Source organism: Vicugna pacos, unplaced genomic scaffold (assembly GCF_048564905.1).
Source record: "Vicugna pacos unplaced genomic scaffold, VicPac4 scaffold_19, whole genome shotgun sequence".
NCBI lineage: Eukaryota > Metazoa > Chordata > Mammalia > Artiodactyla > Camelidae > Vicugna > Vicugna pacos.
In genome coordinates this window covers 20,677,607-20,692,102 of record NW_027328740.1, presented here as the reverse complement: position 1 = coordinate 20,692,102, position 14,496 = coordinate 20,677,607, and the positions used below count along the sequence as shown (strand labels likewise).

The 14,496-nt window shown below is 32.6% G+C and overlaps 1 long non-coding RNA gene across 1 annotated transcript; it reads right to left on the bottom strand.

Annotated features, from left to right (window-relative positions):
• Positions 1–11,027: 11,027 nt before the first annotated feature.
• Positions 11,028–12,884, bottom strand: LOC140693288 (uncharacterized). The gene is made up of 2 exons (XR_012069009.1): positions 12,690–12,884; positions 11,028–11,300 (listed from the first exon to the last, which is right to left on the bottom strand). It is a non-coding gene; the product is annotated as an uncharacterized lncRNA (long non-coding RNA).
• Positions 12,885–14,496: the final 1,612 nt, after the last annotated feature.

Below are 14,496 nucleotides of genomic sequence, written 5' to 3'. Positions count from 1 at the left end.
TGATCAATATGTGGAATCTAAAGAATACCAAATATATGTGTACATCTATATATAGCTATCTGTTGATAGATGACAGATAAGTAGATACATAGAAGGATAGATAAATAGACACATGATAGATAGACAGATAGATACACAGTTAGATAGATAGATAGATAGATAGATAGATAGATAGATAGATAGATAGATAGTTAGAGGGTAGAGGGATAGAGAGATTAGTTAGACAAGACTGAAGGAGACTGAAAGATATGGGAAATAATTTATGTTTACCAAAGGAGAAGGGAAAGACAATTTAATGGTAGGACACTGACAGATAAAAAGTAGTATACAAAAAGGAGATAAGCATCAAGGATAATCTGTATAGATCAGGGAATTACAAGCAATAACTTAAAATAATTGTATGTTACAATTATTGTAATAATTTATAATGCAATCTAATCTAAAAAGTGGTTGGAGTCACTATGCTGTACATCTGAAACTACACAATATAGTACATCTACTGTACTTCAATTAAAAATAAAACATCTCATGTATAATTTAGTCCTTTTTCTGCTGATAGCATCTTCCTTTAATATTGTTTCAATTTTACTCTTTACCTTTTATGAATACTGACTCAAATTATTTCTATTTCTGTTGTGAACATGTTACCAGATTGATGTACCTATATTTATTGCAAGTGAATTACTATTTTTCTCTCTTTATATCATATAAAATAGAAGCATTTAAAAACACACCGAAAGAAACTGTTGCAACTTTCTCATGGTCTCTGCTTAGTATTTTGTTCAATATTATGCATATATTTGCATTTTATTTTTCTTAGAATAGCTCTTTCCTGAACCTCTTGTAAGGTGTCTCGGTTTTGTTTTTTACATCTCATTCATGTTTCTTTGTCTGATAAAGTCTTTATTTTCACTTTACATATAAGTGATAACTGTGCAAGTTAGAGTGTACTTGGGTGGGAGATTTCTTATTTCAGTAGTTTGAAAATGTCTTTTTAATTACCCTCGGCGTATGTTTTCTGCTCAGCAATCTGCTGATAGCCTGATGGGGGTTTCTATGTAGATTAACATAACTTTTCTTGGCTGATTTTAAAATTTTACTCTGTCATTAACTTGCCAATTTGCATATGACGTATCTTGAAGAAGGTCTCATTGTCTTAAAGTTATTGGTGTTTTGTTGGCTCACGGAATTGTATATCAGTTCCTTACCCAGGTTCAGAAAGTTATCAACTATAACAACTTTAAATATACCATCAGCTGCCTTCTAACTTTCTTCTCCCCCCAGGATTTCACTCTAATGTGCACTTCCTGAAGAAGTCTGATGGCTATAGTAGAATTTCCTCACATTTTAATATCTTGAATCTCTGCCCTCTCCTATCATTTCTTGTTTTGTATTGGTGACTTTGCTAATATCTCTTCCACAAGGCAGTCTTCTTCCAATGCTTTCTGTTGCATTCTTCATATCACTTATTAAGTTCATCTGGTCCTCTAATAATGTTTGGTTGTTTCATAGTTTCGGTCCCTTAGGTAATGTATACCTTATCAACATTTATTTTATTCCTGAGCTCACTAAACTGCTTTCTGAGTTTTGTTTTTTATATTCAGTTTTTGTATGGCATCTCTTTGGATTCTCTATTAGTTATACGGCAATATTCCATGACTTTAAATTTGTTTGCTGCAGTGTTGATGTTTGAGTGTGTGTGTGTATGTGTGTGTGCATTTGCCTGTGCATGTGTGTCTTTGTCTGTGTCAGTGTCTGTGTGTGTGTATCTGTGTGTGTGTGTGCCCTATAATGTTACTGTGATTGATCATGGACCTGGTAAATTATTGCTCTGATGACACTAAAAAACAGATTGGGTTTTGGAGTCCTTGCTTTTGTTTTCTGGTAGTTTGCAATATTGCACAATATTTGGTTTTGCTTATCTTAGCTACCTCTGAAAATATTTCAAAATGGCACATTCCAGTCGCTACTGTCTGGATAAAAGATTGCTTACATTGTCACTTCTTTCACTTCTTTGGTAGTTAATGCCACTGTTGTCACTTGGCCGATGAACCCTTCCTTTTATCTGATATCCCTTAAGAATCAGTGCACACATTGAGGAAAGGTGTAAAGACAGGTGGGTATTTGGAATCAGGCAACTGCCTTTGCCATGTAGAATGTTGTAAGGTACATTGTCTCCACCACTGTGAATGGGAAGTAGGGAGAGTGTCATGAATGTCTGAGTGTCAAAAGGTTGGAAATTCTGTCTCCAATTTGGCTCCCTCCAAGTTACCTGTAACCATTAGTACTGGTGCAGTTGGAGGCTGATGCTGTGTGAAACAATGAGACCCTGTTTCTACTGGGAACTCTGAAACTCTGGGCTCAGATACCCTAGTAAGTTGTCCATGGTCGCAGGCACAAACTCTGCTCTTCCCTCAGTTCAGCCACCTTTATGTGTTTTAGCCCACCAAACGTCAGCTGTACACATGTGTTCTGGAGTATTGTTTTGTGTTGTAGTTATTTTTCTTGAAATGTGATCGTTTCACTGAGTGTAGATTAAAGGGGAGAGACAGAAATAGTTGAAACATGTCACTCTTTTCAAAGAATATACTTTAACGTTTAAAACCTTAAATTCTAATAAGGACATTATGAGAACAGTAAAGAAAGTGAACAAATCACCTCCCTTAATATCAGAGTACTACAAAATATTTTGTTATTCCTGGGATTTTTCTTCAATTTTTTCCCACATGCATGCACATTTTAGTATAATATATGCCTATAATCTCTTTAAAATCATTTAAATTATTAAAATATTTCTCTGTGCTGTAAATATAGCCCTGTTGGTTCTCTAGTTTATAACTAGTACCTTGCATATTTCTGTCTTCCACATCCTCCTTCCCTGTCCCCAGTGGAAACCACTATTTGGTACACTACACATATATATGTGAGTCTGTTTCTATTTTTTTATGATTATTTCTCTTATATCTTTAGTTTCCTCACGAAAGTGGTAACATAGAGTGTTTTTCTCTGTATGACTTATTTTGCTATGTGCAACACTATCTGGCTCCAGTCACATTGTTCCAAATGGCAGAATTTTATTTTTTGATATGACAATGACTAAGTATTTATTATGTTATCTATATCTCACATCTACTTCAGCCAATCATCTGTTGATGGGCAGTTGATTTGTGCTTCTATCCTTGGCTATTATAAATGATGATGTTAAGAACTTTGGGGGTAATATAGCCTTTAAAGTTAATGTTTACATTTTTTTCAGATTTATAACAAAAACTGGAATTGTGGCTACATATAATGTTTCTATTTCTAGTTTTCTTAGCACTGTCCACACTTTTATAATAGTGGAGGCATCAATTTATATTTCCACCAACAGTGTACCTGGGTTCCCTTTTATTGACATTCATACTAATGTTTGTCATTTGAAGACTTTTTTTAATAGCCATTTTGGTTGCTGTGACATTATATTTCATTCTGGTATTGATTTATGGTTTCCTAATGAATAGCAAAGTTATGTTTCTTTTTATGTCATGAAAATCATCCACATGTATGTTTTTGAAAAGTTTCCATGAAGATCCTACAACTGTTTTTAAGTTGTGGTCTTTGTTTTTTAAATAATGAGTTTAATATGCTATATATACATTATGGATATTAACACCTTGTTGGTTTCATAGTCTGAAACTATTCCTTCTATTCTATGTGTTGTCATAAGTCCTGCTGAAGATTTCCTTTGCTCTGCAAAAGATTTTGCATTTCACAATTATACAAGAAGTGGAATCACTGTATCATATATTACATCTATTTTTTCCTCAGTATAATTAAAAACAGTTATTGTTAGTTTTCCTTTTTTTGTTGCTTAGTAGACAAATAAAAATACATATTGCAAAGATTTATCACAAAGGCACTTCTGCTCTTGTTCTTCTTCAGAGATTGTATAGTTTCAGGTTTTACACTTAGGAAATTAATCCATTTCTATTTTATTTTTTATTCTATGGAAGGAATTGCTCTTACATCTAACTTTTACATGTAATTTCCAGTTTTCCCAAAACTACTTGTTGAAGAGACTGCCTTTTTTCCATTGTATACCCTTGTCACCTTCATTATAGACTAATTGACCATATGTGTGTGTGTTTATTTTTGGACCCTTTATTTTCTTCCATTGATTATGTGACTCTATTGGTGATATATTTTGATGTTTTGATTACTGTAGCTTTGTAGTATGTTCTAAAGTCAGGGAGGATAATACTCACAGCATTGTTAATTTTTCAAGGATAATTTTTGAAAATTTGTGCCTTTCAGAATTTAGTGTAAATTTTATTATTATTCTCCTTGTTTTGTGAAGAAACATATGGATTCTGTGAGAACAGAAATTTACTAAAAAGAAAAACATGAGAAAAATTGTAAAGTATGGAGGATAAATCATACAACATTAAACAACCAATGGATTGCTGCATAAATCAAAGAAAAAATACAAAAAGAAATATAACAACAAAAACAAAGTTCATGTGATATAGCAAAAGCAGTATTAATAGGGATGCTTAGAGCAAAACAATGCCACTTATACAAATAAGAAATATCTCTCTCTTATAACATAATCTTACAAAGGATGTAGCAAGATAATAAACAAACTTGTTAGTAGAAAGAAAGATAGCTGAAAGATCAGAACATAAATACATAAAATAAAGATTAAAAGTAGAAACATCTAAAGAAACTACATAGTGGCCTTTGAAAGATAAATAAAACTGATAAAATTTAATGAGACTCATGAGCAAAAAAGAGAGTGCAGGTTAAAATGCTGCAAAATAAATGAGAAGTTACAGCTTATGTCAAAATAACAGAAAGCATCATAAGATGATACAACAAACTATATGCCAATTAAAATGGAATCCCTCGAAGAAATGGACAATTTCCTAGAAAGACCTTATATCCAGAATGGAATGAGAAATAGAAAATATTAACTGATTATCACTAATGAAATTGAATAAGTAATTAAAAAAAAATCTCCCAAGAAACAAAATTCCAGGCCTTGACAGTTTCACAGGTGATTTCTGCCAAACATATAGAGAAGAGCTATCACCTATACTTCTCAGAGAATTCCAAAAATTTGCAAAGGAAAGAAGGCTTCCTACCCCACCTTTCTGTATAACACTATTATTAAAACAGGAACAAATATTTCATAAAATTACAGTTTAAATACAACTGAGAAGCATACATGCAAAAATGATCAATAAATATTAGCAAAGCAAACAAAACATTAAAGGGATTATACAGTATGATTAAGTCCCTTTTATCCCAGGGATGCAAAAGTGATTCATCACCCAGAAATTTATCAATATGATACACCAAACTAACAAATTGAAAAATAAAAATTATATGGTAACCTCAAAAGTGTCATAAAATGTTTTGACAAATTCAGTATCTATTTATGATTATATTTCTCCTCAAAATGGATATGAGGAAACATACCTCAACACATTTAAGGTTGCATATGACAAGAACTCAGCTATCATGACACTCACTGATTAAAAGCTGAAAGCATCTGCTGTTAGAGCAGGAAGAAGTCAAGAATGTTCACACTTGCCACTGTTATTCAGTATATTATTGGAAATTCTAGCCATAGCTATCCAAAATAAAAGTAAATAAAATATAGGTATTTCTGAAAAGGAGTACAAGAGTCTGCTTGCAGATGAAATACTTAAACAGAAATCCTAAAAAGGCACCACAATGTTATGAGTGCTTTTCAATGCATTTGGTAAAATTTCAGAATGTAAAATTAACATACAGAAATCTTGCATTTCTACACACTAACAACAATCTAACAGATACAGAAAGTGAGGGAACTGTCTCATTTACAGTTGCATTACAAAAAAAATCTCAAGAAATGTGTACAACCAAGGAGGTTGAAAAACCTGTACTCAGAAAACTGTAAAATATTTATAACAGAAATTGAAGATAATGAAAACAGATGAAAGGATATACTGTGCTCATAGATTAGAAGAAAAATATTGTTTAAATGACAGTACTAGCCAAGAAAATACACAAATTAAATTCAGTGATTTTCAAAATAAAAATGGCATTTTCAGACACATAAAAAATAATTATTACATTTACATGTAAACACAAAAGAGTTGAAGTCACAAAGAAAAACAAAAGAAAAGATAATGAACAAACTTAATACACAAACAACTTTGACAAAGAACAAAGAGGATGTAACACTGTCCCTGATTTTAAATTATAATACAAATCTACAGTAATGAATATGGTAGAGGCACAAAACAAACAGAATAATGGAACACAACAGAATGCCTAAAAGTGAAATCAGACAGTTATGGTCATTTAGCCCATTACAAAAAAAATGAATATACAGTGGGGGAAAGGTAATCAACAGGCACATGAAAATGGTCAACATGACTAACCATGAGAAAAAAGCAAGACCATAACTCAATGAGATATTATGCCACTCCTGTCAGAATGACTATGATCAAAAAGGTAACAAATATAAATATTGGTGAGGATGTAAGAAAAATCACCCTGCTGCACTGCTTGAGTGAATTTAAATTTGTGCTGCTTCTGTGGAAAACAGTATGGAGTTTTATCTAAAAATTAAAAATAAAATATGAACCAACATTTCCATAACTAGATACTTATTCCAAGAAAATGAAAACACAAATCAGAAAAGATAAATTCAACCCTATATTCACTGTGGCATTATTTACAATAGCCAGGCTATAAAAGAAAATTAATTGCTTTTCAATAGATGATGGATAAAGAAAATGTGTGTTTATAGTATATATATCTACCCAACTATTAACTGCAGATTTATCTATACTTATATATATACGCACACTAAACTTATATATATATATATGCACTCATACCCATAAAAATACAATGGGTTATTACTCAGCTATAAAAAGAATAATTTCTTGTCATTTGCAACAAATGTGTAGACCAAGAGTGTAATATGTTAGGTGAAAGAAGTCAGACACAGGAGGACAAATGCAGAAAAGTTTTACTCATATTTGGAATTTAAAGAAATGAACATAACAAAACAGAAAAGAAGTTATATATATAGAAAGCAACAGGTTGCTCAAATGAAGGAGGGAAATGTGGTGAAGAAAAACAAATAGTTGAGAAAAATTAAGAGAGAAATTTTTCCAGTTGCAAATTAAAATATCAGGGACAAGAAATTTACTGTGTGGGGAATAGTCAATAACTATGAAATATCTTTAAATAGCAACTATCAAAACTAGATTTATCTTTTGATCAGTTTGAAATGTATTAAAAATAGCAAAAATTATGTTATGTAAGAGAAACTCACACAGAGTTATAGATTAAAGTGCACTTCAAAAACAAACAAACACACTTATAGAAAAAACAATTTGATTTGTAGTTAACAAAGGCAGTATTTGGGAAAGGAGAAATTGATTAATGCACTCAAAAGCTAAAAAACTCTAGCCGTAAAATAAACCTGTTCTAGGGATGACCCGCAATAACATGAAAATTACAATTAATACTGCTTTATGTTCTATATTAATGTTGTTAAGTGGGTAGACCATAAGATTTCTCATCACAACCAAAAGACAAATTGTATTTCTTTAAAATTGTATCTAAATAAGATAATGAATTTTCCCTAAACTTGCTATGATATTTATTTCTTAATACTTATAAATCAAATCAATATCCTGTGCACCTAAACTTACACAATGTTTTATGCCAATTATATGTCAATAAAAGCGGAAGTAAAAATGGAAATTCAAAGGTCATGATTTCCCATGACATTTTTCATGATTCGTTTTGCAGCAAGTAAACTTGAGTCATGATATACTTATCCTAGGTAAAGATACTAATAAATAAGTGATTCAAATAAATTATACAAAAAGATACTAATAAAATTAGGATTTTACCATGCTTTAAGCTTTCTTCATGTTAACAGCCCACTGCTTCTTTAGGTATCAAAATTTCACTCTGTGTATTCATCTGATATTAGGGAATGGATACAAATTTAAAACTGGCTGCTCCTGCTCTGAGTGATAAAGTTCAATGTCTGTGACCAATGGTCTCATCTCCCCGACAGCATCTGTAAGAAGTGATTATGCTAGGTTGCTAAAAATCTCAGCGTGGTAAAATCTAAGGACTCCTACAATTCTTAACTGTTTTGCAATGGGAATGCAATACTGACAAAGACTTGATTTTGGATAACAATGTGGTGTTTTCTCATGGTTGCATTAGGGTATGTGAGGATAACCCCTCAGATCCACAACAAATATTCTTGCTCAAGTGCTGGTCCAAGAAGTGCAAATTTCTGCATTACTAGGACTGAGGACTGCTCTCAAAATGATGACCATGCTCACTGTATTCCAGGTAGTACAAGGAAAAAAGTTTATTGCAATTTCAAGGTGAACGGGAATAAGTCAGTGATTCAGTCCCTATAAATTAGTCAACGGGTGTTCAAAGCCAAAGTAAGTTGTGTCAACAATGAGAATTAAAAGAAAAAAAAAACTTAAACATAAGTTTAAATTAAAAAGAAGACACAGTCCAGTGCTGGGCTCTGGGGGCTGCAGAATGTATATGCCTCAGTCCAATTCAAGGATTCAGTGGCTTGGCCCTAGCATCAGCTCTGGATTCAATGAACAGGTAACAATTAGTATACAGGGAAAAATATAATCTACCTCTCCCTAATCTGAAGAAAATCTGGTGGTTCAATGAAACTCTTATCTCACAGACATTCTGACAGGTGCAGAGGAATAACTCACTGATGACTCAACTAAGACAAACTTAGTTACTGCTTAACAATCCATCTTCACACACACACAGTGGTAGAGAGATTTGTAGTATTTAATGGGAAGAATTCATTGGGCAGAGCTCAGAGTATAATTTTCAAAGCACGAGCCAACTTTTGACATTGGCCAATATTCTAGCTTTTCTCAGGTAGAAAACTACAGATGGACAAACAAATAATATTCTTCCTTAGAATTTCTAATTTTGAAAGTAAACTGTAGCGTTTGACTTATCAGTATAGAACCTTGTTAAGATGATCACGCTAAGACCCACTGTCTGATAAGAGAGCTGGAAATTAGCTGCTGAACCAACCCATCTGAACCCCAGACTGCTAATGTAAGCAACAACATAGCCACCATCAGAGTTGAGCTGACAAATTTAAAACCGTGATGTTTCTGTTGTAGGAAACACCACTGCTCTCCAGACACAGTTCTCCTGCTGCAAGTGGGCTCTTTTATTCTCTTGGTGAAGGTCATATTTACAGGATGTTGTTAGAGATTACCCTGGCCAATTTGCCCATTCTCCAGATTATCAAAGGCTTTCTTCACAAATGGAGACACATTTTCGGACACAATGTTACCATTTCAGTCTTATCAGATGACACTAGCTGCATCATTGTGAGTAAAGGCCTTAGGATCCCTGAACTTGCCTACAATTTTTCCAGCATTTCAGGGCATTTCACATTCTGAATATGCTTCACCTTTTATTTAAAATTAGTGGGAAATAGTCAAAGTCTTCCATGAATATTTTATATTTCCTAATATCTGCAGAAATTTGGTATTCTTGCAGTTGGAAAATTTTTAATTCCACCACCCTCACCTCCTTCTAGTCCACATAATTTAGATTGAAATTTGGTTACTGAATACCAGAACCACAACCAAGGGGATATTACCACTTCGATACTTACTTTGTGAAGGTTAGAAAGGGCACAACTTATTTGGTGTGTATAAACCTACATTAAATGTTTGCAAAGGCACTGTCTCTTCTGGACAAAGCTCTGATTCTAAGAAGTATATTAATAATAAGTCAGTATAGTTATTGGTATGGGGAAGAGATTCAGCTGTTTTGTGGTGGGTGGGTGATGAAGAGACAGGAACAAATCCAGCAAATGTGAATGGATTGCTTTATGCCTCTGCAGGCATGAATTAAGAAGTAAATATTACTTTTTCTCCTGTACCTAACTCCACTTACTGTCTTGATTGACTTGTCCTTGGGCTATGAAAGATCTAGTTTGCGGTGAAGACCATAACGAAATAGTTTGAAAACCATGAGAGTTTTCTTGTTTCAGGAAAGTAGATATTGCTTAAAGTCAACATGTGTTTTTCATTCACTTAATACAAAAATGCATCCTGTGACATGTGTTGTGCTTACTGTGCTGGTATCCAAGTTAAACAAGGAAAGGGGGATAGACTGAAAACATCTGGAGGAGGTGGTTTCTGTGCTGAGACAGGGAAAGTCTAAGTAGATAAAAGGAGGACACCCAAAATCCAAGGATGAGCTGGAGTAAAAGTGGTGAGGTTGCAGCTAACATAGTTGACAATCGTTTGCCTGGATATATTTCCAGATACAGTGAAACATAAAGATATACCAAGGTAGTGAGATGCCAGATTTATAAAGAAATGACTAAACCAAGATGAGTTTGTGTGCTTAGAGTTGGAAAGGCATTAAATGCCACCCTGAGGACGTAAGCTTGTCTTTGGCTTGAATATAAAAGCAACATAAAGTATTGACTTGAAAATATAATGTAGACTCTTGAGGGCAGGAAATGAAAGCACCAATTTTAATGCTTTGAAAACAGCACAAAGAAGACCATAGATAAAATTACTTCTTAAATTCTACCACATGCTGAATGTGCCATCTGAGACTACATCATGTGACCTTTATGATTCCAGGGATGACATAATAGAGACCATGATCCCTGGGCCGGTTCCTGCATTTATCTCCTGTTCCAGCCTATCCTATAAACCCTTTTAATACTTTCCAGGATGAACAAGAAACCACTTAGTAATTTTCCCTCTCTCCATGTTTTAGTCTTTTTCCAAATTCTTCCATTTTCTCTTCCTCCTTACAAGAAAGTATTTAAATTTACTCCCATATTTTTCCATCAAATGATCATATCAATCAAATACCTCTTTTTAACTTAAATGTTAATTTAGTCTCCCATTTAATCTTAACCTAATTTAAAAAAATAAGGTTAATACAGGTACACATCTATGCTTCTTGTTCAAATAAGAAAATTGCAGATATCTGTCAACATTTGCCAACATCAATTTTAATCTTTGTTATCCTGCATAAACTGGTAGTCCTCTGGTAGATCCTTTGTAATTAGGATGACGTTCATAAAGTGAAGTTGGCTGATGAGTTGGCCTTGAAAGAGAGGTAGCTGATGTATAAGCTGTCATTGTCACTGGAAACCGTGCATTGCTCCCTGGTTGAAGTTTAGAAAAACGACCTTCTTTGGCAGATATGTTGTGATATCCATTTGGAAAAGCAGAAGTCTCCACCATCAGTCCAAAATAATTACTCTGCATTGGAGACAAGATGGTGTTCTGAGAAGTAGAATTTTTGGTTTTAATGAACTTCATAATAAGGTCATTTGCTTCAGTGTATCTGCTTTGAGTGTGCCAGTGGACAATGTTCAACTGATTTAAAATAGCATGCTGATCTACTGCAATTTGTTCTGGTGGTCTGATGGACCAGAAAAATCACCACTGATCGGGGTAGTTTTATCACCAATTATGTGGCTAGTAGAGGGCTTTCTAATTAGAGGCATTTTTAATTTTGCAAAAGGTAAAAATGCACTTTCTCCACTAGTGTCAGCCACAAAACCAGAATTATGAGTATCCACATTACCCCCTGCAATAAAGTGCTTCTTATTGAAATCTTAAGACAATGAAGATACCAGAGAGGCATTTTTAATCCCAACTCTTCTTTTTATTCTGATTAAAACCTGGGGAAAGACTCGTTTAAAATTTGAATTATGGTAGATCTGCAGCTACAATCAAAGTGAAAAATTTTAGTAATATTTTAAACCAAAATACAAGTCTACAATAAGCCTAACGTATAAAACATCAGATTTCACATTTACAATGCACAGATAATATCATGAAAATATGAACATTGCTATTTTTTAAATTTCCTTATTTGTAAAATACACATATAAGTAGTATAGTCATCAAATTAAAGAAGTTAGCATTTGCAGTAACTGTGAATGCCACTTTTCACAAGCAGCTTTAATACCTTTATATAGATTTCTGATAAGATTCATAGTTGCAAGCAAAGTTTCTCTGAATCTTGAATACATATGGCACTGTCCACATTTTTAGAAAAAATAAAGAATTTAAGACTTGGTAATTTTATACAGTTTTCAAAATCTAGCTTTAAATATATATTACCATAGACTGATGTACAACATAAATTTTCATATATAAGTTACCAAGTGGTTACTAAAATTTCTGAATACCTTGCTTAAAACAGAGACTTCTTTTCCTTGTGCCAGAAAGTCAGCTAGACAAGCAGATCTTTGAAAATTCTGCCTCACTTTACTAAACCCATAAAGGTTAAGCTGTCTAACTAAACTTTTCATACTTCCAGTTTAAATATTCTGAAAGGGGCCTTTCTATCCAAAACTACCTTCTTAAAGACATCTTCATCAATCACTATGGAAGATCCATTATCATCCCACCAGATGGATTGATATTGGTCACTCCTAGCCATTTTCCAGAGTTTTCTTGGAAATCTCAGAGAACGAAAATCATTATCTTCATCTGGTTCTGAGACACAATGTGTGTAACATGATCTTTTTATCAAAGATTCTTCAGACAAAGTCTGAAAAGCATTTTCTTCAATCATAGACCTTAAGTCCAAGTCCCCAGAGAATGTTTGATCACACAATAGAGATCTACCAGAGTTACCTGAAACAGTTGGTCCATCTTTATGAGACACATCTTGAATTTCTGAAGAAACATGTGTCATCTCAAATAACTTTTTCTACAGCTACTTTTATAATCTGCATGATTTTGAGCACTGCAGGTTCAAATGCTGATTTGGCAAGCCTGCACAGATAAACTGCTAGGCAATCACAATGGTTCTCAACCTGAGTAGCTGTGTCATCACAATACGACTGGTATCCCAGCAACCCAAGTGTAAAATTCCGCCAGTGTTTACTTCTCATTCATCCAGTTAAAATGAAACATAAATGTTGCTTATTTTTATAGTGTGATCTGCAAATATTATCCCCACAAAATCTTTTTAAATAATATAATTTTGGGGTCTATGAAATAAAACCAATCTCCATACTTTTGTACACAAATTTATACTAGATTGGTGAACAGAGAATAAATAATGCAAAAAAAATAATTTTAAAGTTTTGGAAGTTAAAGTGAAATTTGTGTAAAACCTCTACAGAAAATGTGTAACAATTTCAATATCATTTGTTATTAAAATTAAACATAATTTGATTCGGAAATGGAAGTATGTATTTATCTGTGTTCTTTAAAATAAGTAGCTGTATATTCAAAATATGAGAAAAATAAATATCAGTTTATTTGGAATGTTAATAAATAAATTGTAAATATTTATAAAATAAAATTTTATTTATATAATCAATCAAATTTAAGAAATCCCAAAGGGTTGAATTTTTGTTTTAAATTGTAATTCAGTGGTATAAGTAAAACAAATATAATTTAATATTCTGGTATAAAAAGTACAAAAGAGACAATCTTATTGTATATTTGCAAAAGTTTATTTTTGCCATTCTTTCAGTCAGAGGTTTTTCAGTCCCTAGAAGGAATAAATTTTCATGTCATCTGTATAATCCATACTCTTGTGGCTTCTGTTATGTGTTCCAAAATGCTGTTGATAAATACTCTTATGTACAAGATCCTGGGTTCAATAAGCAGTGCCTCCATTAAGGGGCAAACAAACAAACAATCAAAAAACAAAGAAATAACAGTATATGTGGTTTGGGGTGGAAAATACAAGGTAATGCATTTTAGGAAGCAATATGTTTCTCAGTCTTCAAATAGTTGGCATTGTTTATATTATACAGCATTTTAAGGCAAGTGTTCTGTTCACTAATTGTAAATGATAGCTATGTTCTGTATCAGTAAACTGATATAACTGGTATTATATATTATATATAAATCCAGTATAACTGGATTTATACCAAAATTTATATTATTTATTTCAAAATAAATTCCATTAAGGATAAGCCAAATTCAAAATGACAGATATAATTTTAAGTAAATAAATGTAAAATCAAGCTGTAATGTAAATTCTTACTTCAGTATCTGTAAATTCCATTCTAAATAAATATTAGCAACCTGAATTCATGGCATATTATATGTATTATAAACTATAGTTAAGTTGGATTTAGTCTTGATTCATAAATATTATTTAACATACGCAGATTATTATATGTGGTAACATCCTATAAAAAACAAAGAATTGAAAAATTACAATTTCAAGAAATGTAGGAAATTTATTGACAGAACTGATCTTAACTATTTTATTTAAATATTCTTTACAAATTCGCTCTATATAGAAGTTAACTAAACAAAATAAAAGCCATATATGAAAAACCCATGAGTAACATCAAGTTCAATGTTAACATACAGGAAGGTTTTCCTCTGGTACAGTAATAAGAAAAAGAAGCTCATTTTCACACGTCCTAAATTACACTACTAGAAGTCCTAGCCAGAACATCTTGTCAAGAAAAAA